The 14114-nt window shown below is 36.9% G+C and overlaps 1 pseudogene across 1 annotated transcript in view; it reads right to left on the reverse strand.

Annotated features, from left to right (window-relative positions):
- The window catches only part of LOC102733627 (small ribosomal subunit protein uS19 pseudogene), a 159181-nt pseudogene extending 147352 nt beyond the window's left edge, over window positions 1-11829 (reverse strand). Inside the window, exon 1 of the transcript XR_014140839.1 lies at window positions 11620-11829. The product of XR_014140839.1 is annotated as a small ribosomal subunit protein uS19 pseudogene (transcript). The remainder of the gene's footprint in view (window positions 1-11619) is intronic.
- Window positions 11830-14114: the final 2285 nt, after the last annotated feature.

The following is a 14114-nucleotide window of genomic DNA, read 5'->3' on the forward strand; positions in this document are numbered from 1 at the left end:
TCATCAGAGTGCTGGCTATGTTCCAGAAACATGTTTAAGTGTTTTATATGTATTATCTAATGTAATAAGCCCTACTGTTATTACCGTTACTGAATTCATGACTTCTGAACACTTTGAGAAAACTGCTCTGGTATAACGGTGATTAGAAGTCAAATACAGATGAGCTATCCTCAAAAGTATTAGCTTGTAACTCGAGCCTACCAGTTAATGCAATATTACACACTCACGAATAAATGTCAGCAATAAACCAGTTGAGATAACATTACTAAATGAGCATTTGCCCGGGCGCCTGGGTGGCTCAGTTGGTTAAGCGACTGCCTTCGGCTCAGGTCATGATCCTGGAGTCCCGGGATCGAGTCCCGCATCGGGCTCCCTGCTCGGCGGGGAGTCTGCTTCTCCCTCTGACCCTCCTCCCTCTCATGCTCTCTGTCTCTCATTCTCTCTGTCTCAAATAAATGAGTGGAATCTTTAAAAAAAAAAAAAAAATGAGCATTTGCCCATGTTAACTAGAGAGAAGAGATGTATCACTTTATTATGCTTAACAGCTTTATAATAAAAAGTCTACTAAGCTAAAGTGAAAAGAAATACTCCTACATGATAACAAGAGTTGTGCCAAAATATCATAGGTTATTTTTTATCTACTGCTCTGATTTCCTACTATATGCATATAACAATTTTAGTGCTCTAAAACAAATATATGTATGAAAATTATAAGTTGTTGGCCAGTGAAAAATTATAAGTCACACAAATATGCCCTAACTCATGGAAGGACAGATAATGTAGTAGAAAGAAATGCTTATTAAACCGTAAGAACTAGTATCACTTCACTGATAAAAGAGGAAAGGAAATAATGACAAAATACAAAATGATAAGAAAGTTAAAAATATAGTTATTCAACAGAACTCATTATTTTGTTTTAATTTTTTGCAAAGAATCTATGAGCCTCAAGTAAAAGGACACATCATAGTATTTGAGAACATGCAATAATAATTGAGGAAATGGTGGTCAGAAATGGAAGAGTAAGGGGTGCCTGGGTGGCTCAGTCGTTAAGCGTCTGCCTTCGGCTCAGGTCATGATCCCAGGGTCCTGGGATCGAGTCCCGCATCGGGCTCCCTGCTCCGCGGGAAGCCTGCTTCTCCCTCTCCTACTCCCCCTGCTTGTGTTTCTGCTCTCACTGTGTCTCTCTCTGTCAAATAAGTAAATAAAAATCTTTAAAAAAAAAAAAAAAAGAAATGAAAGAGTAAGAAGTCAGAAAAAATTATAGTGCAGTAGGTAAGACTATCTTAATCATCTTGCTATGAAAATAACACAAATGTTAGAATAAAAAATATAATCATCTCCTAAAAGATTTAGAGATCTGAAAAGATAGTAAGCTAAAGCATTAAAGCACAAAGCCATGTTTGCCTGGTGGCATCTGCCAGAATCACACTCTGGACTTCCAGGTGCTATACGTAGGTACTGAGAAACACTAAGCTGAGGACCACCCTCATCAAAAGTAGGAGACTTACAGAATACCCTCCCTTGCATTAACTTGAACTTTCAGCATGGGCAAGCATAATAACCATGCTTCTCCTTCCCTCCTTAAAAAAAAAAATAAGTAACCAAGTAACCAAAATACTTGGGTGTTGAGCCCAGCTTGAACAGAAAGAAAACAAAATGTTCCTGAGAAGTGTCAGCTACAGTATGGCTTTCATTAGGCTTACACCTAATCTAGATGGAGCAGGGGAACCTCAAGCCATAAACCTGATTTTAGAGAGTCCCCAAAATGGCAGTCTTCTAGACACCAAGCAGAATCAAACACTTCCTCTCTCTGTAAAAAGGATATTTATTCTGGACCTCAGGAGATTGGCACACGTTTTTGAAGGCAAGGACCAACATACAAAGCTTAACCAGTCACAAAGGAAATAAGACAATATGAGCAAAACCAGAAGAAAAATAATAGAGCAAAAGGAGATTCACACTGCAGTTTAAATACTGAAAACATCAAACTAACATTATAAAAAAAAGATAATTATATTTAAACAAATAACAAAGCTGAAAATATGTGCAGAGGCAGGAAAATATAAGAGGTGAAATAGCAAACAGAAATTTAAGAAATGAAAAATAATTAAATTTAATAATTCACTGGACATGTCTGATGATAGGTTAGGCAGAGCAGAAAACATAATTAGTAAAATGGAATATAGTAGGTCAAAAGTATCTGGATGTCAGCATGGAAAGACAAGACACATAGAAAGAGACATAGAAAACAGTGAAAAAAGTTGGACAATACTAGAAGGAAAAGGGGGGTGGGAAATAAAAGCAGAAGAAATCCTGAAAAGATTACAGCTAATAATTTTCCAGAGCAAAAAGAAAAACAAAATTAACTTTCAGTTTCAAAAACCTCAAAATTTTCCAAACCAAATAATTCAAAATAAATCCACGACCTGACACATCAGAGTAAACCAGTATATGAAGCAGACAAAGCGCAAATTTTTTTTAAAAGAACAGGAGAAAAATAAAACACTACTTTCAAAGGAGAAGTTTGACACCTAACCTCTCCATAAGAACAATGCAAGCCTGAGAAAGTGGAATATCTTCAATGTGAAAAAACACAAAAAGCAAAAAAACAAGAGCCCACTTGTTTCACTGATTCAATTCTCAGTGAAAATATTCTTCAGAAGTAAAGGCATTTAAGACATACACACAGAAAAAGAGAAGTCTCCATCCCCAGGCCTACACTAAAGGTAAATTCCTAAAGGATATGTGTTAGATGGGAAATGATCCCAGATAGAGTTCCATAATGGAATAAAGATCAGACAATCAGTGTCTATATAAACATTGTATACAGCAAAAATAATATTTGATGGGGTTTAAGTTAATTAAAATACACAAAAGAAATACCATATAATTTAGGAGGAGAGTAAAATATGTAAATTTTAGAGAATTTCTCTGTTATTCAGAAGAGAAAATATTGGCCTTGATTGACATTACAATTTGGTGAGTTAAGGATGCATATGTAATTTCTAGATTAGTCATTCAGTGGGCATTAATGCCACACTCGTAGGGAAAAACTGATTGAAGCCATTCTCAATGAGAGAGCTAGAGAGGGTAGGGGGACAGAAAGAGTAAAAAGCTGCAATAGGAGGAATAAATAGAAAGCAGAAAATACCCAAATAGATTAACGATTCTATAAATTATAAATACACAAACTCCTCCAATTAAGGAATAAAGAATAATAAAAGAAAAAAAAAGGCATAACAGACAAAAACAGATGATGCATCACATCAGAACTTCACTAATAGAAATTGTAAAGCAAGTTCTTTAAGCAGAAGGAAAGAGACTCCAGATAAGTCTGAGATAGTAAGTTACAAATGTGTGTTAGCAAACTGAAGCAACCATTAAATGCATAAAACAGTAATAACACTCTTAGTTGACAAAGCAAAGAACAAATTAAAATAATAGATTGTAGACACGGTGTTAAAGTGTGCCAACTTTATGATATTAGCTGGGAAAAATTGCTTCTTCGCTTCCCACTTGTGACATTTCAAGGGAGGGCTTGTTTCATACCCTGTGCCTTTGTTGATATCATTCCCTCAGCCTGGTTATCTTTCCATCCTTCTTATTTCCAGTTATTGAAGTATTATCTCAAGGCTTTACGCAGATCACAAACCCTTCCGAATTGTTCAAAATGCCCCTCTTCCCCACTACTATAATCCTATGTATTCAATTCCATTTTAACACAGATCGTTCCTTATTTCCATGGACTATTCTGGATTCATGTTACTTGTTCACAGAACACTTAGTATTTCTCATAGCAGTGAATATATCTATGTACAAATGGTCAGGTGTACATTTACAAACTGGTCCAAATGTATTTCAGTAGTGTAAATGTGTATCACCAATGACTGCCAGAGACCTTATTTTTATCTCATCAGGTAAATTCATGCATGGGAAGAATCCATAAATAAATACATATGCCCAAATCTTTTATAAACTTATTTATTGCAAAAAAAAAAAATGTAACAGGCAACCATATAGCACTGATAAGTGTTTTTATATAGGGGTTCCAAGAACAAAGAGATGTTAAGGCTTCAAGAAATGCATATCAGGAAGTACAGAAAAGCTCAAACTTACAAACTTACCATCCTCTAACTGAACTTTTTGCAATCCGAAACAATAGGTTTTACTTTGGGTTTGATTTCCAATGACTGCTTAGGCTAACTTTTGTGTAATTCAAAGTCCTTGTTTATTTCTAATGGAAATTTAGAAAGTGTCCATTTTGTCTCTGTAATGTCTTAGTCTTTTTTTTTTTTTTTAAAGATTTTATTTATTTATTTGACAGAGACAGAGTGAGAGAGGGAACACAAGCAGGTGGAGTGGGAGAGGGAGAAGCAGGCTTCCCGCGGAGCAGGGAGCCCGATGCGGGGCTCGATCCCAGGACCCTGGGATCATGACCTGAGCCGAAGGCAGACGCTTAACGACTGAGCCACCCAGGCGCCCCTGTCTTAGTCTTTTTAACTTTTGAATAGGGGCTAAAGAAAATAAAAGGAATAAAAAAAAAAAAACTCTAAGTCTCAAAACCATAAACAAAAGTTCTATCTATAAGTCAAATGTAATTATGCAAATACCAAATTCCAACAAATGAGGTCGTATGAAATAATACACCTGGTTCTTTCACTCTAATCCTTCAAGGAAGACTGCTAATGAGAAAAACACAATAAAAATCAGCCCAAGTGAAAGAGTGGCTTAAGGATCTCCTACAGGCTTTATTCAAGGATGATTTTCTGAAAAGATATGAAATCTTTGGAATGGAGAAGCTGATAAAAGAAGGAGGCTTATAATGGAAAAAAATAATTATGGAGGTAATTGGCAAAAGAGAAGATGAATGATTAACTACCAAATGAGTAGAATACAAAGCACCTAAAGCTTAGTAAAAACAGGTCACAAAGCAATGTCTTCCTCTGACTTCACCGGAATTACTTCCTGCATGGGCCACATTTTGAGTGCAGTCACCAGAACGGTTTTCAAGAATTTCAAATATTAATTGGGTTATTACTTAGCTTGAAAATATATATAGCACAGTACACTTAGCACTACAAGATAATGATTCAAGATGATTCTCTTAAGAATAGTTTCCTTTCAAATTAAACCTCCTAATACTTACAATAAGTATTTCATTTGTAAATTGCTACTTCTCAGACATGCCCTATTAAAATACATCTTGAACCTCTTCCAATTGCTCAGCCTATACTGAGCCATCAGGAAAACCTAACCTGTTAAGACAAAGAGAGGTTTTGAATAAAGCAATGTTGAAAATGAAGTATTTATTTTATTCTTAATTTTTAATGCTATTTTCTGCCTGTCATGCATGCCTGTAACATGGAGAATTACATAAGAAGCAGGAACATTCTTGCTATCAAATCTCTCCCTGATCAATAGTTTCAATTTTCCAAAACAACATAATAACTATAATGGTAATTATTATTTTTTAATGATTATTATTATCATTGTTATTATGTTAAAGCTAGATTCTTATTTTGGGGTTTTTCTTCTATTATTTTATCATCCTTCTACAAATTACTTTTATTTTTTTAAGATTTTATTTATTTATTTGTCAGTAAGAAAGAAAGAACACAAGCAGGGGAAGCAGCAGGCAAAGGTAGAAGCAGGCTCCCCGCTGAGCAAGAACCCAGATGTGGGACTGGATCCCAGGACCCTGGGATCATGACCTGAGCTGAAGGCAGATGCTTAACTGACTGAGCCACCCAGGCATCCCCACAAATTAATTTTAATAATTGTTTTGCCATAAATCTTATGATGCCTTATTCATAGGATAAATGATGTAGAATTTATGTCTAGTAAAACAATTTTTTAAACTTTTTTCAACATCCATGGTGACACCTAGGGGATTAATGGTCAATCTCATTGATAATTGAATATTAATAGAGAATATTAATAGATCTTTCTCTAACCAAAATGCCTCAATAATCTCAATATCTATTTGGAATATATAAGACATGAAATGCTTAACAGAACAAATACATTTTGAAATTTTCAAAGTCAAAGGGTTATACCTTGACTTAACGGTTCAGAAAACCTAGGTTTTACAAATTAATTTTCTTCATCAAATTTCAGGTTATTAAGCCCCCCAAGTGCTTCTGATAATGTTTCCCATGAAACTGCTGATGAGTCCACTGGTAAATGGGCAACAGCTAAGTGCTAAATATGGCATTATGAATTTTCTAGGAACAATGATGCCCTCGCTAAATCTTAAGATTTTCCTCTCTAAAAAAAAAAATATGTGTATATATATATTTCTGATCTCCTGAGGACTGAATGTATGCAATGCTAACAACAGTGGCAAAAACAGCCATAACCATTACAACTATCACTTATTAGGGATTCACGATATGCCAAATAAAGTCATAAAGTCTTCATAAAGATTTTCCAATTTAAAGTGGTTTTTTTTTTCATTCTTCCCATTTCTTCCTTCTCTCTTCCTTCCCTCTTTTCTTCCTTCCTTCTATAACCATGGATCTAAGACTAATGAACAATAGTTCCTGCTCTCATGAAACTTATATTTCTTTATAAAAGGAAGTAAGGCATGGCAGAATAAGAAAATCAATAAATACACAAATACATAAATTCATTTAGTGTATAAGGGCTGTTAAGTCAAGACAACTTGGAAATTTGCTAGGAAGCAACTATTTGTGAAGGTACATATAAAAGAAGCTGGTTCTTTACATGGAGTTGTCAAGTAAGGTCTTTCTGGGGACTATCATTTGAAATGTATCCTATATGTGGCAAAGGACCAAGCGATCTGGAGGAAGAAACTTGCAGGAAAAAGGAACAACAAATGGGAAACTTCAAGGTGGAATGAGCCTGGCATGTTAGAAGGAAGGCAAGACGAATGAGACAAGTTCAATGTTTTGTGGGTAAGAGTCAGTCAGGAGCCCTGTTGTATAGGATGTTGAAGACCATAGGATGAAGTTTACATTTTACTGCCAAACTGGCATATAAATAAAAAAATCTATTAAATCAAAGTTATTAAGATTACTTCTGCATTAACTTTAATATTTGTTGTTATGATATTCCTAATGATATTTTTAAATTTATAAAATTCAGGCATAAATGTTGTATCATTTGATATTCAAAACAGATCTGGGAATAATCTCTGAACTGTATATGGGGAAACTGAGCTTGAAGAACTAGCCTATGGTTAAGGAGTTACTGAAGTTTAAATCTAGGATAAAATCTCAGGGTTTTGGACTGCTTACATTCTTTCCACTATACAAAGCTAATCTTTTCCTTTGAGTTCCAAATCAAAATAAAAAGTATATGAAAGCTTGTGTGTTTGGAATTAATTTAAACTCAGGGGATTAGAATATAACAATTTATCAGTTTTACAAATATGAATGTGCTTATAACATTGATTCAAAATCAGATGATCAATGTCTAGAAAATTCTCATCTCCACAGATTGCACACCCAATACAAATTATGGATAAAAACTATTATTAGGATAAAATAGTGTAGGAGTCTTTCTTTTCCACATATTGTAATTCAAAAAAGATGCCAGATTGCTTGGAACTTCAAGTATTGATGTTTTAATGAGTAGACTATTTTCTCTAGTGGAGCACAACCAATTAAATTTAGCATTCAGTCATTTGCTAAAGGAACAGTGTGCAGCTTCTAAATGATTCCACTTCTCCTTTGCTTTTCCCCCCATTCCCGTCCCAGATGCCAGTTTGATGACTTGTTTGTTTTTCTAAGAAGCACTGAATATCTCACTGGAATACATATTCATGGAAAAGAAGTCAAGGGTCTACCACATTTAGTAGCTCTCCAGGTTTTTTCTCCGATCTTCCTAGCCCTTCCTCTTTATTTACCTTTCCTCAAATTCCTCAGGACTCAATCTTAACCTCTGTTTCATTCATTCATTTGGTCATAAAGTCATCAAATGCCTATTGAGCGCCTGTCATGTGCCAGACACTATGCTACAAACCAGCAAACACCAGTGAATAAAGGGAAAAATCTCCATCTTCCCAGAATTTTACAATTTATTATGAGAAATAGGAATAAAAAGGACATGACTAAATGTGAAATGAAATAGATAGAGGTCATTGTTGTGAAGTAAAAAATAGGGAATAAGATAAAAGGAGGAGAGAAGCAGTCATTTTAGATAGGGTGATTATAAAAGACACTTGTGAGCAGAAGATATTTGCAGGGGGACATGAATGAATGGGAAGCAAGACACAGATGTCGAGAAATAACATTCCAGGGAGAGAAAAAAGAACATATAAACTGCTATGACACAGAGGAGCTGAGCGTGTCCTAGCAATGGCAAGAAGTCCAGTGTTTCTGAGGAACAATAAGCAAAGGAGAGAAGGGTTGAGGATGTGGTCAGGAAGGGAGGCAGGGCAAAAAGATAATGGAGGTGAACAGGCTCCAGGGCAAGATCTGGAATAAATTTTGACTATCATGGCACACCACTAGAAAGCTTTGAATGGAGACTGATATGTTTTGATTTTCAATTTTAAAAGATCATTCTGGCTTCCAGGTGGAGAATGTACCAGAGACATACAAGAGTAAAGGTAGGAAGACATGCTAGGAAGGATGTTGTTTCAGGAATCCAGGAGGAAAATCATTGTTGCCTAGACTAGGGTGTTTATTCTGAAGCTGGGAAACTTGCTCAATTTGAGATCAATTTTTAAATTAGAGCAAATTGAGAGGACTTGATTTAGGATTGGATAAAATATGAGTGACAAAAGATGACTTGTGTGTTTTTGGCGTGAGATATGGTGATCCCCTTAAGATGGGACAAACCTGACAAGAAACTATTTGGGGGTTATAAAGGTAGGAGGTCTTTGTGCAGAAACCAAGATACTTTCATTGTTTTTGAACTGGTTAAGTGTCAGATGCGTATGTGATATCTACATGGAAATATGGGATAGGCAATGGATATACAATTCAGTGCTCAGAGAGGACTCTTTGCTATTGAATTCTACTTTGCCTCACTAGTAAGACTGTAGGCTCACTTCCTTTTTAATAAAACACTGTCCAGAGACTTGGACCCTTATGTTCAGATATCCTAAAAGTCTGGTCCTAGATTTTAAAAACTTATGGGCTGATAAACATTTATGCCCCAGTCTTTTTTTTTTTTTTTAAAGATTTTATTTATTTATTTGAGAGAGAGAGAGCACATGAGAGGGGGGAGGGTCAGAGGGAGAAGCAGACTCCCCGCCAAGCAGGGAGCCCGATGCGGGACTCGATCCCGGGACTCCAGGATCATGACCTGAGTCGAAGGCAGTCGCTTAACCAACTGAGCCACCCAGGCGCCCAATGCCCCAGTCTTTTAAACTAAGGAAAAACAGGGAAGAAACTCTGCATTTTGAAGCTGCAAAGTTAGAATCTGATGATATACATGGATGACCTAGAGTCCAGTTAAGTAACTCCTTGGTAAAAAATATTTGTTCAAATTGTCCTCTGTCATTTCTACCTTAGGAAAAAAATTAAGCAGAATTCACAGCAACACCTTTACCCCTCTGTGATTCAAACATTCATGAAAATGCTTCTACATCCCAGAAAATTTTATATTCAAAATGTCATAGGTAAGTATAAAAAAATACAGTAAGACTCGCTAAACTTGTTACTCATTCTTTTTCTCCTTATTCAATTTTGCTTGTTTTTTTATGAACATTTATACCCTTGGGATTGGAGGGTCTTTCAAGTATATTTACCACAGCTAAGTTAGCACCCTTTAAGCCTAAAAATGAAGAGAAAAATGGTAAGAGTTGGAAGGTGTGGGCGAGCTAAGTAGGGGCAGACTCTCAGTAACTCCAGGTGGGACAAAAAAGCAGATTTTGTAGATCAAAAGCACTTCCGGAGTCTGATGTGTTTTGAAAGCTTTCCACAAAGCAGTTTAATATAATCCATCAATGGTATAATTACAGTAGAATCTACAGCACAATAAAATAAACCTATAAACCTTAATCCATTTCCGTACAAATATCCTTACTAATGAAATCGGGAAAATGAATAAAAACTACGTACAATGGCAGGCTGTGCTCAAAAAAGGCTTCAGTTCCACACAAGTTCTCCAGAGGTCTCTAAAATATTATGCCATTTATGCAATTACAATCAGCTACTATTCTTAGGGGTTAAAGGCCCCAGCAAAATAAATGGAGATACTGCTTCAGTAAAGACGGCTCAATCAATCTGGAAATGTTTCTGCTTGTTCAGGAGGATGACATACTCTAATCTGTATAGCAGACAATGGAGTTTCATTAAAAATCCTGATTTCACAACTCATTATGTGACTGTCACATGAATGCATCCTGTCCCAATCTTGATGATCTAGGCTTTGTATTTCTCCCGGGTACCAGCCGCTGTATTCCACTAGAAAAGGGAGCATAACCAGGCTTTCATGCTTGTTCTGAGAATGATTAGGAATATCATAAAGAATTCAAATATTTTGATCTAAGTGATAGTTCTCCCAGGAAATAACAGCATCTAAAAGCAGGACCAAGAGGGGTAGATGAATGCATAGAAGAATAAAAAGAAAAACCAACACAAATAATAGGGACCAGATCTTGATGACATTGTATATCATTACAAATATCCTTTAAAAATCATCACATCATCCCTTGAAGGTGTGCGAGTTTGCATGCCCAGCTCCAACCAGGGCCTAAACCCACTTACGCTAGCTTGGTCAAGGCAAAAATATTTCCTTTCATATAGAGATCAAGAGTCAATAACAATACCCATGTTCTCTAACGTTAAATGGCTCCACCTGGAAGGCATTTTGGTCCCTGGATAGTTACATCTGTGGCAGCAGCCCAATTTCTGCTTATAAACCTTGATTAAATGGTGGGAGGAAATAGGCGGTAGACCTGCTGGAAGAAAACTCACATTCAGAGGGCAGCTGAGGTTGTATATACCTGGGAAAATAATGTCAAATAAAAGTCTGAATATTGAGGTAGGAGTTAAAAAGGGAGAGCAAAAAATGTTTTGTCAGGAGGAATGAACAAAGACAATACGGAGTGCCAGACAAAAATGGATTCAAGCAAGGCATTCAGACCAATGCTATACAGTTATTATCCATGGGGGATACCTTCCAAAACCCCCCGTGGATGCCTGAAACCATGGATAGTACCCCCATATGTACTGTTTTTCCCATATATGCCTAGGATAAAATTTAATTTATGTATTAGGAACAGTAAGAGATTAACAAAAACAATAAAATAGAGCAATTATAACGATATACAGCTGGCCCTTAAACAACACGGGTTTGAATTGCATGGGTCCATTTATACATGATTTTTTTTACAGTATAGTACTGTAAGTGTATTTTCTCTTAAGATTTCCTTAATTACATTTTTTCTCTAGCTTACCTAATGTAAGACTGTGGTATATAAAACATATAACATACAAAATACGTGCAACTCACATTACCGGTGAGGCTTCTGGTCAACAGTAGGTTATTAGTAAAGTTTGAGGCGACTCAGAAGTTATGGGCAGATTTTTGGCTGCGCCGAGAGTCGGTGCCCCTAACCTCCATGTTCAAAGGTCCACTGTACTATAATAAAAGTCATGTGAATGTGGTCTCTCTCAAAATATCTCACGGCACCGTACTCACCGTCTGGCTGGTCTGAGGTTGGCCGATAATGAAACGCCCGCTCGAGGAGACCAGGCGTGGGGAGAGACCCAGGAATTGTGGGTAGAGTCAGGCTGCTATCCACCTTCTGGTGATTCGTCAGAAGGAGGATCATTGGCTTCCGGAAAGCGAAACTGCGGATAAGGGGAAACGGCTGCATTTTCCTCTAGAGGCCGCCTGCGGTAAGACGGAGACAGAGCTGATGGTGATTATGTGGAGTGTGTCCACAAGTAAACACAAGACAAACCCTGAGGTGAAAGCGGCTCTGACAAGTCTTTACAAGGTGGCCAAAACAGAGCAGGGATTTACTCAGGAGACATAAATTTCCTACCCTAATGAAGCCAAGCGTATTTCTCACACCGGCCAACGATATATATATATTTTTTTTAAGATTTTATTTATTTATTTGACAGAGAGAGAGACAGCGAGAGCAGGAACACAAGCAGGGGGAGTGGGAGAGGGAGGAGCAGGCTTCCCGCCGAGCAGGGAGCCCGATGCGGGGCTCGATCCCAGGACTCTGGGATCATGACCTGAGCCGAAGGCAGACGCCCAACGACTGAGCCACCCAGGCGCCCCCGGCCAACGATATTGACATGTCTTTTCCCCAGTGTGATTTTTGACCTGGAGTTTCTTGATGGTATGGCTTCTTCCTTGGATTGTGAGGAATCTTGGCAGCAAGGACATCCTCACCTATAGAATACTTTGGGAGTTAAAAAAATAAGGCACTCATTTCTCAAGACCATCTACTACCACTTTCAGAAAAAAGCTCTCATATCAAATACAAAATCTATAAAATGCACAATTAGATGTGGTACCCAGTAAATATCTGGGGTGCTCTGCTGGCCATTTTGGAAGATCTTATGCTCAAATTCATGCACTTACAATCAGCATGGAAAATGTAAGCTTATCAAGATAGAAATGATGGTTTAGAACCTGGACATTCAAGATAAGGAAGAAGCAGGGTATGGATGATCCAAGCCCAGAAACTAAAGTCCAGAAGTAGAGGTCTACTTCTGCCATATGAGGATTGCTATATTCATTTTGAGAACCTCTCTTTATCTTTAATAATTCCCTGGACACCTGAAGGACTATTTGCCATACAGTGTCCATAATGTCAAAGACATTCTGTCCCATCTGCTCACCTACACGGAATTCTTCTTCCCCTTTAAAATAAGCTACTTAGGCATTAGCTTTTTCCACCTTGATTTCCATAAAGGAGAAAATATGTTTTTGGATTGGTTCCTTTTTACAACATATATCTCTCAGATACTTATTTATGTTGTTGACCTCACCAAACTGAGTTGCTTGTAAGCCTGACTTCTCTCTTTGTCTGCTCAGCCTTAGCACGGTTCTTGGACGTTAGAGGATCCTCAGGAAGTTTATGTTAAATGAATTTTGAGTCAGGCCACAGAATACACACAGCAATCACTTTTAAAATCCCATTTCTGATATTCACAAGGTTGCAAAGACCAATTGCTTTTTTGATCAATGAATTAGGTGTATTCAGTGACTTGGTATCCAATAATCCTGACCATTCACAGTTGGAAGCATGCCACTGTTTGTGATTCCATCTTTTCTCTAATTCGTGCTCACTGGGTGACTCCCCTGTATGCCTAACCTTCACCTTAGTCTTCTCTCTATTCCCTCTTCCCTGTAAAAGCCTCAGCAAGAATGGGTGTTAAGGATGTCATAAAAAGTAGAGTATCACATTACATTCTCAAGGAATTTTTATTACTGTGATATAACAGAATCATTCTCTCTCCTTCATAAAAGGCTGTCTTCTCTTAAGGATATTTTCAAAAATGTCAATTCAGCTATTAACTATTCATGTTAGAAATATGTTGTACTAAATAAATATGACAATAGTAATAATCATACCATTAACACAAATTTAAGCTCATGGAATTATTCAGTTCAAATGCAAACCAAAAAATGAACCAAAAAACCCCCCAAACAACAACAACCAAAAAACCCACAAGCTGCAGGGTCAGTCAATGAGAAATACAGAAGAGCAAGTAAGTTTTCAATTTGTCTATGGCCAGAGGCTCAGATTTCCCTAGGAGCAAGTTTTGCTATTGAGTTATTCTACCATGTAAATTGAGAATCTATAGAGAAGTTAGGTGTCTAGATTTTTACACAGAATCCTTCATTCAAAATATAAAGTCACAGGTTTCCTGATGTCATTGAGAGAGCTATGCTAGGAGAGTTCAGGACATTTTTGTGACTACCCTCAAAATAAGGAGGTTGGCTGGATACCATCTAGTGTTTTCTAACACTAACACTTTTACCGTTCTAAACTATGGCACATCATAGTTTAGACAGTGAACAGTGTACTGAAATCAGAATCACCCTAAAATTTTAATTACCATAACAGGGCCAACTGGAATACCTCTAATCTGTATCATCAGTTGAACACATTGTTTTAATTTTTACATGGAAGTCTTCATCGTTTCCTATAAATGCTGCATTTTCCTTTC

This window comes from Leptonychotes weddellii, chromosome 16 (genome assembly GCF_054177405.1).
Source record: "Leptonychotes weddellii isolate Sample4059 chromosome 16, ASM5417740v2, whole genome shotgun sequence".
Lineage (NCBI taxonomy): Eukaryota > Metazoa > Chordata > Mammalia > Carnivora > Phocidae > Leptonychotes > Leptonychotes weddellii.